We start from the raw sequence: 17,933 nt of genomic DNA on the forward strand, positions 1-17,933 counted from the left end.
TTATTTGGCAAGTGCCTTTTAGGCGATAAGACTAGAAAGTGAGATAAACTGAAGAGAGCAATATTTTATTTGCTTTAAGAATCTAAATTAGGAAAAGGATTTGGGTGCTAAGGGGAGAGCATTTAGCTGAGCTATCTGGATAACTGCCTCATTTTTTTCTTTTTTTTTAACGTCTTTATTGGAGTATAATTGCTTTCCAGCATTGTGTTACTTTCTGCTGTATAACAAAGTGAATCAGCTATATGCATACGCATATCCCCATATCCCCCTCCCTCTTGCGTCTCCCTCCCACCCTCCCTATCCCACCCCTCTAGGTGGTTGAAAAGCACCAAGCTGATCTCCCTGTGCCACGCAGCTGCTTCCCACTAGCTATCTGTTTTACATTTGGTAGTGTATAAATGTCAATGCTACTCTCTTACTTCGTTCCAGCTTACCCTTCCCCCTCCCCGTGCCCTCAAGTCCATTCTCTATGTCTGCGTCTTTATATCTGGCCTGCCCCTAGGTTCTTCAGAACCATTTTGTTTTTTAGATTCCATATATATGTGTTAGTGTACAGTATTTGTTTTTCTCTCTCTGACATACTTCACTCTGTATGACAGACTCTAGGTCCATCCACCTCACTAGAACTAACTCAATTTTGTTTCTTTTTATGGCTGAGTAATATTCCATTGTATATATGTGCCGCATCTTTATCCATTCATCTGTCGATGGACACTTAGGTTGCCTCCATGTCCTGGCTATTGTAAATAGAGCTGCAATGAACACTGTGGTACATGACTCTTTTTAAATTCTGGTTTCCTCGGGGTATATGCCCAGTAATGGGACTGCAGGGTCGTATGGTAGTTCTATTTTTAGTTTTTAAGGAACCTCCATACTGTTCTCCATAGTGGCTGTACCAATTTACATTCCCACCAACAGTGCAAGAGAGTTCCCCTTTCTCCACACCCTCTCCAGCATTTCTTGTTTCTAGATTTTTTGATGACGGCCATTCTGACTGGTGTGAGGTGATACCTCATTGTAGTTTTGATTTGCATTTCTCTAATGATTAGTGGTGTTGAGCATCCTTTCATGTGTTTCTTGGCCATCTGTATATCTTCTTCAGAGAAATGTCTGTTTAGGTCTTCTGCCCATTTTTGGACTGGGTTTTTTTTTTTTTTTATATTGAGCTGCATGAGCTGCTTGTATGTTTTGGAGATTAATCTTTTGTCAGTTGCTTCGTTTGCAAATATCTTTTGCCATTCTGAGGGTTGTGTTTTCGTCTTCTTTATGGTTTCCTTTGCTGTGCAAAAGCTTTGAAGTTTCATTAGGTCCCATTAGTTTATTTTTATTTTCATTTCCGTTTCTCTAGGAGGTGGGTCAAAAAGGATCTTGCTGTGATTTATGTCATACCTCTTTCTGCCTGTGTTTTCCTCTAAGAGTTTATAGTGTCTGGCCTTACATTCAGGTCTTTAATCTACTTTGAGTTTATCTTTGTGTATGGTGTTAGGAAGTGTTCTAATTTCATTCTTTTACATGTAGCTGTCCAGTTTTCCCAGCACCACTTATTGAAGAGGCTGTCTTTTCTCCATTGTATACTCTTGCCTCCTTATCAAAGATAAGGTGACCATATGTGTGTGGGTTTATCTCCGGGCTTTCTATCCTGTTCCATTGATCTATATTTCTGTTTTTGTGCCAGTACCATACTGTCTTGATTATTGTAGCTTTGTAGTATAGTCTGAAGTCAGGGAGCCTGATTCCTCCAGCTCCATTTTTCTTTCTCAAGATTGTTTTGGCTATTCGGGGTCTTTTGTGTTTCCATACAAATTGTGAAATTTTTGGTTCTAGTTCTGTGAAAAATGCCCTTGGTAGTTTGACAGGGATTGCATTGAATATATAGATTACTCTGGGTAGTATAGTCATTTTCACAATGTTGATTCTTCCAATCCAAGAACATAGTATATCTCTCCATCTGTTTGTGTTATATTTAATTTCTTTCATCAGTGTCTTATAGTTTTCTGCATACAGGTCTTTTGTCTCCTTGGGTAGGTTTATTCCTAGATATTTTATTCTTTTTGTTGCAATGGTAAATGGGAGTGTTTCCTTAATTTCTCTTTCAGATTTTTCGTCATTAGTGTATAAGAATGCAAGAGATTTCTGTGCATTAATTTTGTATCCTGCTACTCTACCAAATTCATTGATTAGCTCTAGTAGTTTTCTGGTAGCATCTTTAGGATTCTCTATGTATAGTATCATGTCATCTGCAAATAGTGACAGCTTTACTTCTTCTTTTCCGATTTGGATTCCTTTTCTTTCTTTGTCTTCTCTGATTGCTGTGGCTAACACTTCCAAAACTATGTTGAATAATAGTGGTGAGAGTGGGCAACCTTGTCTTGTTCCTGATCTTAGTGGAAATGGTTTCAGTTTTTCACCATTGAGGACAATGTTGGCTGTGGGTTTGTCATATATGGCCTTTATTATGTTGAGGTAGGTTCCCTCTATGCCTACTTTCTGGAGAGTTTTTATCATAAATGGGTGTTGAATTTTGTCAAAAGCTTTTTCTGCATCTATTGAGATGATCATATGGTTTTTGTCCTTTAATTTGTTAATATGGTGTATCACATTGATTGATTTGTGTGTACTGAAGAATCCTTGAATTCCTGGGATAAACCCCACTTGATTATATTGTATGATCCTTTTAATGTGCTGTTGATTTCTGTTTGCTAGTATTTTGTTGAGAATTTTTGCATCTATGTTCATCAGAGATATTGGCCTGAAGTTTTTTTCTTATGACATCTTTGGTTTTGGTATCAGGGTGATGGTGGCCTTGAAGAATGAGTTTGGGAGTATTCCTCCCTCTGCTATATTTTGGAAGAGTTTGAGAAGGATAGGTGTTAGCTCTTCTCTAAATGTTTGATAGATTTCGCCTGTGAAGCCATCTGGTCCTGGGCTTTTGTTTGTTGGAAGATTTTTAATCACAGTTTCAACTTCAGTGCTTGTGATTGGTCTGTTTATATTTTCTATTTCTTCCTGGTCAGTCTTGGAAGGTTGTGCATTTCTAAGAATCTGTCCATTTCTTCCAGGTTGTCCATTTTATTGGCATAGAGTTTCTTGTAGTAATCTCTCATGATCCTTTGTATTTCTGCAGTGTCAGTTTTTACCTCTCCTTTTTCATTTCTAATTCTGTTGATTTGAGTCTTCTCCCTTTTTTTCGTGATGGGTCTGGCTGGTGGTTTATCAATTTTGTTTATCTCCTCAAAGAACAAGCTTTTAGTTTTCTTGATCTTTGCTCCTGTTTCTTTCTTTTTCATTTATTTCTCATCTGATCTTTATGATTTATTTCCTTCTGCTAATTTTGGGGTTTTTTGTTCTTCTTTCTCTCATTGCTTTTAGGTGTAAGGTTAGGTTGTTTATTTGAGATTTTTCTTTTTTCTTGATGTAGGATTGTATTGCCATAAACTTCCCTCGTAGAACTGCTTTTGCTGCATCCCCCAGGTTTTGGGTCGTCCTGTTTTCATTGTCATTTGTTTCTAGGTATTTTTTGATTTCCTCTTTGATTTCTTCAGTGGTCTCTTGGTTATTTAGTAGTGTATGGTTTAGCCTCCATGTGTTTGTATTTTTTCCAGTTTTCCTGTAATTGATATATAGTCTCATAGCATTGTTGTCAGAAAAGATACTTGATATGATTTCAATTTTCTTAAATTTACCAAGGTTTGATTTGTGACCCAAGATATGATCTATCCTGGAGAATGTTCCATGAGCACTTGAGAAGAAAGTGTATTCTGTTGTTTTTGGATGGAATGTCATAAGTATCAATTCAGTCCACCTTGTTTAATGTGTCATTTAAAGCTTGTGCTTCCTTATTTATTTTCATTTGGGATGATCTGTCCATTGGTGAAAGTGGGCTGTTAAAGTCCCCTACTATGATTGTATTACTGTCGATTTCCCCTTTTATGGCAGTTAGCATTTGCCTGATGTATTGAGGTGCTCCTATGTTGGGTGCATAAATATTTACAATTGTTATATATTCTTCTTGGATTGATCATTATGTAATGTTCTTCGTTGTCTCTTGTAATAGTCTTTATTTTAAAGTCTATTTTGTCTGATATGAGAATTGATACTCCAGCTTTCTTTTGATTTCCATGTGCGTGGAATATATTTTTCCATCCCCTCACTTTCAGTCTGTATGTGTCCCTAGGTCTGAAGTAGGTCTCTTGTAGACAGCATATATATGGGTCTTGTTTTTGTATCCATTCAGCCAATCTATGTCTTTTGGTTGGAGCATTTAATCCATTTACATTCAAGGGAATTATCAATATGTATGTTCCTATTACCATTTTCTTAATTGTTTTGGGTTTGTTATTGTAGGTCTTTTCCTTCTCTTGTGTTTCCCACCTAGAGAAGTTCCTTTAGCATTTGCTGTAAAGCTGGTTTGGTGGTGCTTTAGTGGTGCACTGGTTTGGTGGTGCTTTAGAATTCTCTTTAGTTTTGCTTATCTGTAAAGGTTTTAATTTCTCCGTGGAATCTGAATGAGATCCTTGCTGGGTAGAGTAATCTTCATTGTAGGTTTTTCCCTTTCATCACTTTAAATATGTCCTGCCACTCCCTTCTGGCTTGCAGAGTTTTGCTGAAAGATCAGCTGTTAACTTTATGGGGATTCCCTTGTATGTTGTTGTTTTTCCCTTGCTGCTTTTAATATTTTTTCTTTATATTTAATTTTTGACAGTTTGATTAATATGTGTCTCAGCCTGTTTCTCTTGATTAATATGTGTCTCAGTGTGTTTCTCTTTGGGTTTATCCTGTATGGTACTCTCTGTGCTTCCTGGACTTGAGTGACTATTTCCTTTCCCATGTTAGGGAAGTTTTCGATTATAATCTCTTCAAATATTTTCTCAGACCCTTTCTTTTTCTCTTCTTCTTCTGGGACCCCTATAATTCGAATGTTGGAGCTTTTAATGTTGTCCCAGAGGTCTCTGAGATTGTCCTCAATTCTTTTCATTCTTTTTCTTTATTCTTCTCCCTGGCAGTTATTTCCACCATTTTATCTTATCCGTTCTTCTGCCTCAGTTATTGTTATTGATTCCTTCTAGAGTGTTTTTAATTTCAGTTAATTGTGTTGTTCATCACTGTTTGTTTGCTCTTTAGTTCTTCTAGATCCTCGTTAAATGTTTCTTGTATTTTCTCCATTCTCTTTCCGAGATTTTGGATCATTTTTACTATCATTACTCTGAATTCTTTTTCAGGTAGGTTGCCTGTTTCATCTTCATTTATCTGGTCTTGTAGGTTTTTATCTTGCTCATTTGTGTGTAACAGATTTTTCTGTCCTTTCATTTTTTTTTTTTTTTTTGAGGGGTGGTGCTGTATTCCTGTCTTACTGGTTGTTTGGCCTGAGACGTCCAGCAGTGGAGTTTACAGGCAGTTGGATAGAGCTGGGTCTTGGTGCTAAGATGAGGACTTCCGGGTGGCCTCACTCCAATTAATATTCCCTGGGGTCTGAGGTTCTCTGTTAGTCCAGCGGTTTGGACTCTGAGCTCCCACCACAGGCGCTCAGGCCCAACCTCCGGCCTGGGAACCAAGATCCCACAAGCTTTGTGGCATGGTTAAAAAAAAAAAAAAAAAAAAGAGGAAAGAAAGAAAAAAAGGAGCAGTACAATATCAAAGAATATATAACAAAATAAAATTAGAAGATAAAAAAATATATTAGGAAAAATAAAACTATAATTGAAACAACTGCAACAAGGTAAAATAAAACCACAACAGAAGCAAAAAAAGGGGGGGGAAGGAGAACAAGCCAAAAGGAGAGATCAGTAACAAAATATAAAGAATAAAATTAGAAAAGTAAAAGATTGGGAAAAATAAAAATATAAAAGAATCAACAACAATGAATCAACAAGGTAAAGCAGAACCCCAATCTAAAAGAGGAGAAAAGAAAAAAAAAAAAAGCAAGTCTTGGCTATGGGGGCGGAGTTTAGGCGGTGGGGGGTGGAACTTAGGCAGGGGTGGGGTTTTGGGTGGGGCGGGACTTAGGCAGCTGTGGGGGTGACGTTTGAGCATGGGGCAGGGCCTCTGATTAAGACCTGGCAGAAGGGGAGAGGCAGCACGTGGAAAGGAGGGCCCGGAGTGTGGGCTTCTGGAGTTTGGAGGTAAAAGACCCTGAGTGAGGGTGTGTAGCTGGGGTTTAGGCCCAGCACATTGGAGGGCGTCTCAGAGTGTAGAGGTCAGGCCCTGGGTGGGGGTGTAGGGGTGGGGCTTGGGTTCTGCATGGCAGGAGAGAGGCTCTGAGGGCACAGGATTAGGCCTGGAAGGTCAACAGGCTCCCTGGTGCCTGAGTGGACAGAGAAAGCACTGGCCCCCTTCCCTTCTGTTCCTTCACGCCCTTCCCCAACTGTCTCCCCCAGAGTCTCCCCCATCGCCGCTGGACCCCTAACCGTTGGTGGGTCCCACCGGGTGTAGGAACTCCTCCCCTTCCCCAGCCGTCCCTCAGGGGTGCCGTCCCGGAGGTCCGGCCTTTACTTTCGCTCCCCCTTCCCTCCCACTCCCTCAGGACCCGCGTGGCCGGAGGGGGCCTCGGTGGGCAGAGGATCAGGCCCGGGATCTCAGCAGGTTCCTGGGGGCCCAAGTGGGCAGGGGGAACCTGGCCACACTCCCTTTTGATCTCTGCCCTCCCAATGGTCCCCCAATTTCCCCCTTCGGGCGTGGGATCCCTTCCCCTCCCCCAGCCACCCCTCAGGGGCGCCAGTCCCGTCCCGCCTCCACTTCTCCTCCCCCCACACCCCACGTCCTACCCGGTCGCTGGGGGTTCCTCCCGTCCCCTTAGGTGTCTGTGGTCCCCCACCGGTGCCTGGTAGGTGCCCTAGTTGTGAGGAGACGCGAATTCACCATCCTCCTAGTCTGCCATCTTGACTCCACCCCCTCTGTTTTTTTAATTGCGCAGATGCTGTCTCATTGTTAGCACAGAATATGGAGTGTGAATTACTTATTGTGGAATGTCACCAGGCTTTGGCTTTTTGAGTGTCACTGGTGTATGAGGAAGCACCCTTAGTCTGTGGTTATAAAATCTGGGTCAGAAGCCAGTTGCAGCACATTTTTGCTGTGCCCTGGATGCCATTCTAATTCCCTGAGCCTTTATATCTTCATGATTAAAATTGAGTTAATTACTATCCTGTCTGTTTCAGAGGCTTGTGAGATGATTAAGTGAAAATGCTGTGTAAACTGTAAAACACTGTAAAAAATGTAAGGCTTTATTATGGAAATTATATAATAAGGTTGATTATATTTATTGTTATATGGTAAACATGGATAATTTCTGTTTTGGGAAATATGCATTAAGGGAAAAAACATGCAATTAGTATTCTAAGTTGGGAAAAGAGACAATTGGTATGATTAATGGAAGCCACTACTCAAAAACAGTTATTTTATAAGGTCTTTAAAGGTTGGGATCCAAATCAAACTAATTCAGGCATTAATAAGAATTAAGGATATCAGCATGGGCAAGGGAATACAAATCACAATTCTTTCCCACTCACAAAGAAGACTAAGTGGAAGATGAATGGCTTCACATGATCCCAGCCTCATTACAGATCACAGATACACTGGAATAGAGAAGGTTATTCAAAGACAACAGTGAATGTAGGTTAGGTGATCTTCTAGACATCCAGAGGAAATAAAGCGAGGTTCTAGAGAATTCAATAATTTTGTCAGTCGTGACTGGCATATGTGTAATTAACCATTTATACACTTCAAAGAATTAGAGTACAATATTTACTTAACATGAAAACCATCCTGTACTCTTGTTTTCATGACTCGAAAGCATTTTCAATATCTTCCAGTAGCTTAGCTTAACTTTTTATAAGAAGCCATCAGAGATTAAAAAATAATATGCACAACTACTACTGATTTGTCAGTGATAGTCTACTCATAAAATGAGTACCTCAACTTTAGCTATTGGTTGTCTGGTCATTCAAAGCACATATGAACAAGCATTATAAATAAATACATTAGTAGCTATGTAACTACTGAGGATGTTGATACAACATACAATCACAAAATTAACTCTTACATTTTCACTGCATTAATTAATGAAATGATGCTGCTAATGGCTTATATTTTTACAAGCAGGAAAAATTATATGATTTGCTACCTTACTGCTACATGCTGTATTTTTTTATGAACACTATGTTTTTTGTTTATCCAGATCTGGAGTATGTATATAGCATGTTAAATATGACCAATACTTCAAAAGTAATCAACTTTTTAAAACAACAGATCAGATAACTATATAGCAATTGCATTTTACCTGTAATAATTTTAAAGGCAAAAAAAAAAGAGAAGGAAAAAGAACTCACTATACAAGTTTAATATATATTAGACTTCAAATTGCATATATTACATATATTGAGCATTATATATACTGAGCACACACACATGCACATTACACACACACACAATTTGAAGCTAAATGTAAAAGTGAAGCTAATGGCTTTTAACATTTTGTTTTTATTTTTTAAGATAATTATGACTATCAGATCCAACATCTACAATTAAATTATGTGGGCATGTTGAAAAAATACTGCACATTTGTAAAGCTGTTCTCTACCATAGATTTCAGAATTTCTTTCTCAAAATTTAGAGACATGAAAAATTCACTTAAGTAAAATACAATTCAATGAAACTATTAGTGCCTATTTTTGAGGTTCTATTATAATTATGTCAAAAATAATCCATTTTTTCTGCAACGTTTCTGCTTATATGAGTGACTTGAATAAAAAGATATAAAAGAGTTTCAAAAAGGCTAATTCGATTGATCACAAAATCGGTCCTGAAAATCCAGTTCCACTTAGCCTTGGAAATGAGACATTAAGTACAAACTGGAGGTTTGAATGTATCTCGGAACCTGAAGAGATGGTTTTTGTTCAGCTCAAGCACTCCCTTTCAGGCAGACAATCTCCTAGAGTATTAAGGATTTGAGATTTTTTTTCAGCTGATATAGGAAATAAAGAACTATCTCAGAAGGATGCTGGTATATATGTGTGTACAAAGTGCACAATGAATATGAATCAAGTCAAGAAACCAGGCAGTGATAAGTGCTCACTTTGTTGCCACGTTTTCTTGATGTGTGCTTTGTTGTGTTAAAAAAGTTAAGAAACATTGCAGATTAAGTTATTATAGAAGAAAATAATTTCCCCAAATCCTGATAACTCCAAAGACCTGAGAGACCCTACAATGGCTACTTCTATAGTCTTCATTCTCAACTGTGACTGTCAGTGCCAACTTGGCTTCCAATTTATAGCTTCTGACAACTTGGTACAGAAAATGAGTCCTATTGTGATTCAAGTTTGATGTTTTTTTTCTGACTGACCGATTCTTATGTAAAATTATCTTAATAAAAATGTTCCATAGATACGTCATTTTACATTTCAGAACAATCCAACACAATATGTGATCTCAAGTTTCTTACAAACCTGTGAATTACCCAAGAAAGGCAATGTTATACCTTTTATTTAATGAAGCAAAATTGAAGCCCAGAATAATTGTAACTTATCCAAAAGGAAACATGTGAAGTAAGTGGTAGAGATGAAAGAGAAAACCTTCAAAAAAATGGTGTTCCAGTTTGGAAGGATAAGAAGAGAGTTGAAACACTCTTCAAAATTGGACTCTCTCATCTTAATTTTGTTACGAAGAGTATGAGACTTCTTTATCCTTTAAAAAAAAAAAAAAGCCCTACTTGGGAAAATGGCATTAAATTCTTTGTTTCAAAGTAACGAGAAAACAAATGTTTTTATCACCAATAATCTAGCACTTCATCACTGTGTTCCACCCCATTGCCTATCATCTCTTTGAGGGGGTTCATTGTCCTAAGAATGGACAATGTCATAGCAATATGACAGGCTAGATCTTCTGAGGGTCACACTCTGCAGATTCCTATACCTCTACTGCATTGTTGGCTCACAAGACTGTGGACAATTCCAAAAAGCCCTAAACCTTTGCAAAATGAAAGAAAACAATTTTTTTAAAGACAAAGCTAAATACCATGAAGGTGATCTATAAACAAACAGGGACATTGAAGATGGCCTGTGGGCAGCTGTCAACCAGTGCTGGGCCAACATCATTTGAGGCCATGTGTACCCCCCTAGCTGCCAGATGATTTTTCAGTCAAATATGAATGATTGATTAAAAATCACTAAACAGGGGAGACAAACCACTGTGAATGAGACAGTTCACAGAAACTCCCAAGAAGTTCATTGTAATTGTAAAGAAAGAAAAGAGGGAGTAAAACATGAATAATAAAAAGAGGATCAAGGATGGGGATATATTTGCAGAAGAACCAACTTGCACCTTTAGAAATAAATCATGCAATCTTTGAAGCTAAAAAGTCAATGGAGAGAGTATTTACTACATTTGACACTGCCTAAGAGAGACTTGGTAAACTAAACGATCTGTTGGAAGAAATTATCTAGGCTGCAGTAGAGAGATTTTTAGTAATCTACAAAAGCGTAAGGGACAAAGGTAACATTTGGAGGTCTTTACCCATTGTGATCTCTGTTACTCAGAATTCCATTAGAATGTTTAACTGCCTTGACTCTCATCTTTGAATTAGGGTTTAACTTTGCTGAAGGCCTCCTATGTTACAATAAGCTGTACCTACTGTATACTACACAGTTTGATGTATTCAGTCAGTGATCCATTTAACAAATATTGCTATAAATGTAGGAAGCCTCAAATCTACTGAAAATAAATTGTGTACATCCATCCAAACTTGTGGCACATCTATGAAAAGTGAGCGGGACACCTAAGCAATTTGAATTAAAGTCAGATAATTAAATACAGGCTCTGTTCTTAATTTCTCTTTTTTCTCTAGTGTGTGTGGATGATTCCATCTGTGGTTGCTGAAGAGCCAAGTGCAGCCCTACAGTTTTCCTCTGATAGAAAAGGGGTTTATTTAGATTGGACAGAAAGATGCAATATAATAAAGATACAAGTGACATAAATCAAGACAGTGGTTATTTCTCTTCCAAGTACTCTCTCCCCATCCCCTTTCCCCCCAGATCCTTTCATCCATGTGTTCTACAGCCAGCAATTGCAGCCAGTCAAGGCTTGAGTCATTCTTTAGCTCTCAGGTGATATGTCAGTCACTGAGTCACTAATTCTGACCTGTACCACTTTTAGGGTGTAGACATCTTCCTTGATAAATTCCATGAAGAAAGCTGAGCCGTGCTTTGTGGTTTCAGTTTGGGAGTAAAGGGGATTCTCTCAGTGCTAGTTCAAGGTAAAAAATTGCCAGGTTTTATATTTTTTCTTTTACCAAAAGAGGGCCAGAGGTGAGTATGGTGTTACTAGGACTTGTTTATTTTTTCAGTCTTTATTGAATTTGTTACAATGTTGCTTCTTTTTTTATGTTTTGGTTTTTTGGCCCTGAGGCATATGGGATCTTAGCTCCCCCACCAGGGATCAAACCCATGCCCCCTGCATTGGAAGGTGAAATCTTAACTACTGGACTGCCAGGGAAGTCCCAGGACTTGGTCTTGTAAACAACAAGGCCAGGGTTTGATGACAGACATATATCCCTTAATCTTTGCATTTGTTTCCCTCACCAGAGAAAATAATAAATGAATAAGACATAGTCTTCGAGTTCCTGATGGGGCAGTAGAATACACATAGGCCTATGATCATGTGGAAGGAACCAAAAAAAGTCTCCTTTGTATAAGCCTAGAAGAGCTTCATATTCCCGGTCCTTAGTTTGATGCTTAGGCTAATAGCTAGCTGTTTTCCGAGGCTATGTATTATTATCACTGTTAGGAAGGTGAAACCCAAAGAGTTTCTGTGAATTGCCCAGCGGTCCAAAAGCAACAAGTGATGGAGCAGGAGCTTAAACTAGGCTAAGGCCACTTATTCTTCACACTTATTATCACTCATTCTTTGATGCTCAGTATGACGATACTATCATTTCACCTGGTAGACCTATATGTATTGATCATCACATTGATAGGTAATTATTGTTAATTAAAGCTTATTGATTTTCTACCAGGTTAATATGTGATCAGAGGGAAAGAAATCCTTAAAAACATCCTTTAGCTCTAACGTGTCTGGGTGAGAAAACATGTGAAATGGGATTATAGTCACATTTACGCAGGGAGACCGCTGTTAAGTTTTACGCATTATCTCACCTTTGTAACATCACGTTGGTGTACACACAAACAGGACTGCACAGGAATTCCTGATAATTTGGGCAGTTGGAAAGCTTAGGTGTAGAGGACTAAAGTGTTACGGATAGCGGCTAGAATGACTTAAAAATGATTATCCAAACTGAACATACTGACTTAAAAACAAATGCCACTACCAGTAATAGGCAGGAGATAGTTTTGTTACAATAATTGCCTTAATATGTATGTTTGTGTATTCATAGTCTTCAAGAGGATTTCAATTACAAACAAATAGGAAAAGACGTTTACATTTCCTCAATCTATTCTAGCACCGTTAAGAAGTGGTTCAGAAAATCTTAAAAGTAGAGTACTGGTTAAAATTATTGAAATTAGCCATAATTCACGTTAAAATTCCTCCCCCCTTCAATTCAGCTTCTTTAAATCTAATCATTTATTCATTAGTTTTAGAGGTGCTTATTTAGCGTCTACCATGGGATAGGTGGTCAGATAACAGTGAGTTAGAGAGACACTATTACATGTCTACTAGACAGTTTTCTCTGAATGTGATTCCTGCATTACCTAATTTGTAGTAAGAAATTCTTACTAAGTAATGACATTCTTGTTAAGAAAGTTTATTCCTGCAGACCTTATGATGTACAATTAGAATCAGAATTTCTGGATGTGGGAGCCTTTGCATTTCAGGACATCATATTCTCAAATGTCATGAGTACAAACAGGCACCCCTATCAGATTCTCCACCATGGAGACCAGTGAATATAATTCTTTATATGTGAATGCTAAAACTTTCCATGGACCCAACTGGTCTCTACATTGGGTAAGGAAGGTTTTACAATTATCAGTGATTTTTAAGCATTTTAAATTGTCTTTTGGAATTTGAATATCAAAATAACTGCTAATAATATGAATTATAAGCTACTGAATAAAATAAAATCCATGAGTCCATGCTGGTGTAAATTAATGTGGAATTAAATTAGGGATAAAGAAAAGTATTTCCCTGCAATAGAAGGACAACCAATAAATAATGAAGGGATAATGAAGCTGGGAAGTTATCAATAGATATTAAAACTAGTGTGTAATGTCTGATGATAAATATTTACATACACTCAAGGTTTCTTCCCACAAGATATTTATTAATTACAAAGGGAAAGTAATAGCTTTATAGTGGAGAAATCTGGGAGACACTGCCTTAATCAGCTAATGATCTGGCCACTAACATTACATCAGAACAAACTCTTATCAAATGCCTCTTGACATGGTGCATTGAGAAGGATATAACATCACTTCTGTGTTATTCCTAGCCTATGTATAATCTGTTTCTAATCAAGAAGACACGTGGTATAAACCCAAATTGAGAAATACTGTCTAAAACAATGAATCTATATTTTTCAAAAATGTCAAGATCAAGAAATTTTTAAAAAGCTAGAGAATGTTCCAGATTAAAGGAACATAAAGACATATAAATGCAATGCATCTACTTTCACAGTTAGAAAGCAATTTTTTCAAGTACTTTTATGAAACTACAACCTGAAGGCCAACTTAGCCTCTGCCAGACCACAAAGTGAAATCCCTTTTATACAGTTTGTGAATGACAAACAGAATCTTTGATTACAATAGAACTAGAATATTAAATAGAGATAGCATCATCTAGTACCCAAGAAAATTAAAATAGATAATTAAATGAAACACAACAAGAGACTTGCACATGGCAATGCTAATACATACAGTGCAGGCCTGGAAATAAGTTTATATGGCGATCGCCAAACTGCTGCTAATCACTTTCTTTTCCATATGACTGTGTACTTTTTGTTACAAAATTCTAAGAGATGCGTTATATTTATATTCACCAACAGAATATGAGTTGGCAATAGTTAATTTTCCTATAAACCCATTAGTTTTTCAAATAAGCGTCTGTAAAGTTGGTAACAAATGTTATTTTTTTTTCTTATGATGTGAATGACAGAGTATCTGATTGGACTGATATAGATTCACTTAGTGGAAATCTATGTATTAATTTAAGATGACAAATTTTCTTGAGAAAATACTAACTGTGAAACTATGGCTGCTATAACAAACATGATGTGATTTTTACGTGGTCTATTTATCATTCATTATACTTAAACAAGTAATAAATGTCCTAATGGTTTAAGCCATTGCTAAGTAGGTGTTCAATTATTTGCTGTCAAAAACTCTCCTAATTGATAGAGCCAGAGTATGTGAGTGAAACATTTTGTATATTAAATAATTAAGAAATTTAAATTATTATATATAATCAGAGGGTAAATTTGACAAAGTACACTCTAAATACAATAATATGGGGCGGGGGAGGTCCCATACTTTATCTGCTTTAATGGCTGGCAAAAGAGAAGACATAATTATAATTTTATATGAAATTAATACTATTAATAAGTTTAAATATCTTTCCCTGAAGCTTAAATATCTCTTAACCCTTGATTATATTATCAATAGGCGTAATGTACCCAATGGCTTTATCGTCCCTTTATTCCTGATGCCTTAGATAAGATTAAGATAGTCACTCACAGAATTATCCTCACTTCCTGATAGCATCTAATTCATAGAAAGCCCTGCTTTCTTGAACTTTTCCCACACAAGCTCCAATAATATGTCTCTTCTAACATCCTCTTACTGAGAGGCTCAACAACTCTGCGTTGTTTGTTCTCCTTTGCAATGAGTAATTAAACCCAACTTTGGTGAACTAAAGGTCTATTACTGGTGGTCTTTGGCTGTGGGGCTTAATAGTAGTTATATTGCAGACAGTGATGGAAAAATGAGGAAGCAGTTGGAAGAGAATGCAGGGTCAAGGGAGAGTTTTTCAAAGATGGGACACAGTGAAATATTTTTGTAATCTGATGCAAGGGAGATAATTCAAGTGGTATCTCTCTCTGAGGTGAGAGGCAAACGGGTCTAGTGTGTAAAGGTTGGGCCTTAGACAGGGAAGAAGACAGGGCATATTGCTACCAACAGAGGTAGCTTGACAGATGTCTAGTGGAAACATGTAGAAGTTCTCGTCTAATTGTTGCTGTTCTTGCAGAACCAGAGAGCAAAGTCATCAGCAGAAAACGAGGAGGGGGAGAGACATCTTGATGACTGAGGAGAGGAAAGGCAAGAAGTCGATTTCTAGGGATAAGGAAACGTGGAAGGATTAGAGAAATGGAAGAGGAACTTTGCCAGCAGTGAGGGCTCAGCACCCTTGAACTTACTGATTACGACCAGAAATCAAATAAAACTTTCCCTACCTTCCCAAATCCCACCACACTCAATATAGTTTTGTAAAACAGATGAGTATCGTCGACCTTCTAATTCCTGATTTACTAGGGTTATCAGTTGTACACACACACACCCCTTGAGATGGAGTTTTCAGAAGCAGAGTCCTTAGGAGAGACAACATGGCACCGCTTGGTACAGCCACTAGAACCAGCTCCTGGGTCGGGAGGCAATTATCTGAGTCATTCTGGGCAAGAGATGTGCCTCGCTATGGCTCAAGGTTTTCATCTATGCAGTGAGCATGACAATAGAATCTGCTTTATATGGATGCTAAAAGAAATTAAATATGTTAATACTTATAAAGTACTTAGAACAGTAGCTGGCACTTCATTTTCTAAATTAACAGAAATCTTACCAAACTGAAATCTTATTTTTCCTGAGTTGCTTTGAAAAAATGAAGTCAAATGGGTGAACCAATGGAAGTAACCTCTCTTCATGGCTTATTTAACAACATGATTATTTCTGGTGGTCATTTGGGACAGTCCTTGTGGGGTAGATCATGGTGAACACCTTGAGTGACTTACATCATTTAACTCTAAAGCCATTTACAAATGAAAAGGCTCTTTCCATTAGCCCAAGCATTCTTACATATTTTTAAAAGTACGTCTAGAAAAGTATTGATAGAAACATCTTTGAAAATTTGGAGGAAATTTCAGCTCAGACAATAATAAAGCAATTATTAATACATTACTTATTTGGCCAATTATAAAAGTAAAAACTGCATTCTTGCCTCCTTTATTTATTTCTATCAGCAAGGAAGAGATCAAGATCCTAGGCTGGTACTGTCCAAAAACTCTCTACACTGACCACCAAAACGAAGCCCCAAAGAGAATATATTATTTTGTGTGTGTCCACTGACATGTCTTTAAGGATTATTTTGAGTTATCGAAAGACAGCCCCAGTGTGAAAGCCTAAATTACTACTCATCACTGTCTGACTACTCCAGTTTTAATATTACATTTTAAATTGCTGAGATGTTTATTTAGTGCCTTTTGTGCTTAAATATTTGGTTTTGTATGGCTAAAGGTTTTAAAAATCTGTGTTCACGGGTTCTGTGAAATCTTAAAAGAGCCCATCTGTTGAGTGACAACTCTTTCTTCTCAAATCTATAAAAACTCAAACAATCAGACTTCTAAAAGAAATGATTTCTCTTAGGGATTTTATTGACCCTGGCATTCCAAATATATACATCTTCTTGAAAGAAGTAAACCATTGTGTGATAATTTTATTAATAAAGTATTTAGGGATGGCGATAATCTAAAGCTGTCTGAGTTCATCTATTTCAGAAGCAAAGCAGAAGACAAAGAGTAGAGCCTAAGAACTGCTGGGAAGCGTCACAGGAAGAGCTGAGATCCACCCAGGAGAAATAAGTTTCTATTAAAATACAACAGCGCATTTAACTGCCCTGATCTTCTACTCTCTTTGGAGATACGTTCGATGGGAAATATTAGTGATGGAGTTACTTTTTACTTGAAAAAGTGCTGTTCAAAGCTTTCCTTTTGCTTCTCAAAGAATTTTGCCTTGCTTTGGAGGCAATACCCACAGAGAAATAAAAGTTACTTTGTGTGATATTACATTGCATTTTACAGTCAAGGACACTGTAAGGCTTTGTGAATTGTATAAAAATTAAAACATTCCTTTTCTTCTGAGAATATAGGTTGAACAATGTCTATTTCTGTTCTTCCTATTGCCCTGCCAAGGCTAGAGATGATAGCAAAGGTATTATTCTTTTAAACTTCTTGATACTCATTCATTCATTTTATTGTATATGGAAAGTAAATATGGATTAATTAGATAACTAAGTTGAAATGTGGGGATAAAGAAAAGTATTTACTGCTTCGAAGCCTTTGAGAGTATGTGAGCTTGGAATATTGTCTTCAAGGAAAACAAACATTTCTAAACTATAGGAAATTACCTTTAAGAAAAAGAATTAAAAATAGAAAACATCACCTGAACAAAGAAATAAAAGGAAACTTAAGAAGTTATTTCAAATATTAAATATTGAGAATTAGTTTTATTTTTCCACCCTGCAGATACTGAAATATTCAATGCATTATTTTACTTATACTATGCAAACTACTGGGATTTAGAAAGTTTTTTTTTTTTTTAAAGGTTTTAAACACTGCCTGAATTACCAGTGAAAGAAAAGAAGCTAGATGCCAAATATTCATCTCCTAATGTATGTATGTATATGTGTATGCATGTACTTGTTTATGTGCACACATTGCCCATGTATACTTATATACTCAAATTGGAGACCAAGAGTCAAGTCTTGAATAGCAAGCAATGGAATATTTTACAGGATGTAAGATTATCACCCCTTTGCAAGTTACTAAGATAATTATAATTCAGAAAAAATAAAGCAAAGACACCCATTTTTACTGAATTGGGTCACGTGAGTATAAAGGGTATCATGTAAACAATAGTTGTTAAAAAGTCCCTAAAGATATCTTTCCATTTTTTATTCCTAGGAAAGAGATTTATCTAATGGCATTCATGAAATTAACTTTTTTT

This window comes from Eschrichtius robustus, chromosome 14 (genome assembly GCF_028021215.1).
Source record: "Eschrichtius robustus isolate mEscRob2 chromosome 14, mEscRob2.pri, whole genome shotgun sequence".
Taxonomy (NCBI): Eukaryota; Metazoa; Chordata; class Mammalia; order Artiodactyla; family Eschrichtiidae; genus Eschrichtius; species Eschrichtius robustus.